Source organism: Priapulus caudatus, unplaced genomic scaffold, assembly GCF_000485595.1.
Source record: "Priapulus caudatus unplaced genomic scaffold, Priapulus_caudatus-5.0.1 Scaffold88, whole genome shotgun sequence".
Taxonomy (NCBI): domain Eukaryota; kingdom Metazoa; phylum Priapulida; class Priapulimorpha; order Priapulimorphida; family Priapulidae; genus Priapulus; species Priapulus caudatus.
The window spans coordinates 610,187-612,825 of NW_014577149.1; the positions used below are offsets into that span (position 1 = coordinate 610,187).

At 40.2% G+C, this 2,639-nt stretch overlaps 1 long non-coding RNA gene across 1 annotated transcript; it reads left to right on the forward strand.

Annotated features, from left to right (window-relative positions):
* Nucleotides 1-402: 402 nt before the first annotated feature.
* LOC106804810 lies at nt 403-1,444 on the forward strand. Its single transcript, XR_001393365.1, has 2 exons — nt 403-509; nt 828-1,444. It is a non-coding gene; the product is annotated as an uncharacterized LOC106804810 (long non-coding RNA).
* The last annotated feature ends 1,195 nt before the right edge of the window (nt 1,445-2,639 follow it).

Genomic DNA, 2,639 nt, shown 5'->3' on the forward strand with positions numbered 1-2,639 from the left:
ACACACACACACACACACACACACACACACACACACACACACACACACACACACACACACACGCACACACACACACACACATATATATATATATATAATATATAATTTGTTTTATCTATATATAATGCTAAATTATACGGCTAACTTTTATCACAATTTTTACATAATGCTACTAGGCACTTGTATATTGCATTGTTGCATATACGCTTCAATAAAGTCTCTAATATTATCAATGTTTTCTTAATTTGTTATTGTAGTTAAGCATTATTCTTATTAATACTGTTTTATGAAAATGTGCCCTGACCAGGCCATCACTCGCAATGTCGGTGTGAAATTATACCCTTGATGTGAATTACGGTATTTATTTCCTAATCGGGAATGCTTTTCTCCGCTGCTGCAGCATGCACCGTTGACGGTAAGACGTACAAGATCGGAGACCAATTCATGGCATCGCCTCCCGGGTGTGCGAGATGCGAATGCCTTGATAAAGAAGGCTACGTATGTTTAGGGTATGTGTAGGCCTATCCATGCAGTGCGTTCATAGCATCCGCAGGTTATTTCATTGATATGTAAAACCTAAATCATCTCATTTGACCGATATCCATGTTTTCGGCATATAATGCAAGCATGTGACAAGCATCTCAGTGTCAAACAAAAGCTAATCTTGTAGAAAATGGGCTCTAGCGAACTTCTCCAAGAAATGGCCACGGTGCGACACTGGTCTCGTCACTGGATAAACTACATTTATTTTCCAGCAATGCCGTCACGAAAAAAGACATTATCTGCGATCGTGTGGGAACGTGATTACTTATGTCGTGTTTTTACAGATGTCCCGGCCTAATGGTCCGACAAGATGTATTAGGCTGCCGGATTGTGCAGGGAACGCCTGGCGTTCCATATCCGGATTGCTGCGAAAGCATACGTTGCGACGAATCAGAGGGCAACTAACGCCGGACTCGTCGTCCGTATTAAATCTACGTAGAGATGAGCAGTCGTTGCTTATATTAACAAGCGCGAGCAGCTATGCGTCTGTTACATAACGCGCATTGGATCTCTATAATTATATAGGTGTGATGAATGAGGTGTGATCATAGGTGTATGGAGATCAAGTTATGTATTCGTTATATTATGCGAAACTACACTTGTGTAAGTTCGTAGAGTATTATGGGAGCATACGGGTATTTTGTCGTTATGATTTATCGGATGTATTAGTTCTCAGGTGTATTTTATTTTGTATTTTATTTATGTATGCGCATGCGTACCATCGCCTTCCGACCATCGTTGAATATTCGTAGGCAATGCAGTTCGTATGGTTACATTTGAGATAAAATTATTTTGTTTATTAGTTTATTTTTGACGAATTTCAATTATATTTCTTATTTGCTTTGCCAACATGTAAATGCTATATAAATCAATAAAGGATTGAACAAACTGGCAATAAACATTCGAATATTATTCATGTCTTTTCTCACACTTAAAATGTACATATTACAGTTAAGAACGGTCGCGAACATATATACCCACAAAACTGTTGAGAAAACAACATTTGTTATATCTCCTTCACGGACGAAAGTACGTGCGGTGAACGCAAGCTATTGCCTATAGAATTCCAACTGTTTACAATATATCTGCGGAATACGTGAAGTGAATCTGCAATGCATTAATTATTGTATTAGTATTTAGGTTAAACGAAGACAAATCGATCAGCGACCTATTGCTAGAAATATCATGATTGGTACGTCATCATGAATCTAACATTTGAAGTGAAGCACCATGCTATTTAAATATTAAGCCTGTTGTTGGGGGCCTATGCTCTCATAGTCAGTGGCGTAGCTAGGATTTTTTCAGCAGGGGGGCACTGGGCCTTACATTTTCGTGGGGGGGGAGCACAATATATAACTTTTTCTTGTATTATACTTTCTATACGGCATTGTTTTGAAATTCAATTTTTTTATCAAAGCATGAATTTTTAGTGGGGGGCACTTGGGGGGGGACACAGACAATTTGTGGGGGGAGCACGTGCCCCCCAGGCCCCCGTAGCTGCGCCCCTGTTCATAGTGTTGGCTAAGGAGGTATAGTGCCCGAGCGGTAGCGAGAGCACTATTCCTTCCAAAGCAACACTATGAGAGCATAGTGCCCCCAACAACAGGCATTAATGTTTTTAGTGGCATCAAGGCAAATATGAAGTGAATAAAAAAATCTGGAGCGCTCCATGTTGTTGTCGTCTGACTGAATAACAACGCTGATCTCGCCATCTGTCGATGACTCAGGAAAACTGCTACAGGTAGGGGAAATTTAATTCAAACAATGCAAATACATCCATAAATGCAATAACATGAATAACAATGCGTCGGCGCAAGCAATAGGGCCCGCTCAGGGCGGGCACTATTGTTTCATAGTACCTGCGACGTTATCCAATGAATTTCAACGATTTATCACGTGATGCACTAAATTTGTATAACGCCCTCTGTTACCTTATGGGTACGGCCGTATATGTGATCGTATCAGTGGTAGTGACAGATTCGTGCCTTTTGGCGCGTGTAAGAGATTACCATTAGATAGCGTTGTTTAGTAGAGACACAGCGACAACTGACGAAAGAACAAGGTATAAACGTACAACATGTGTATTAATCACTCTA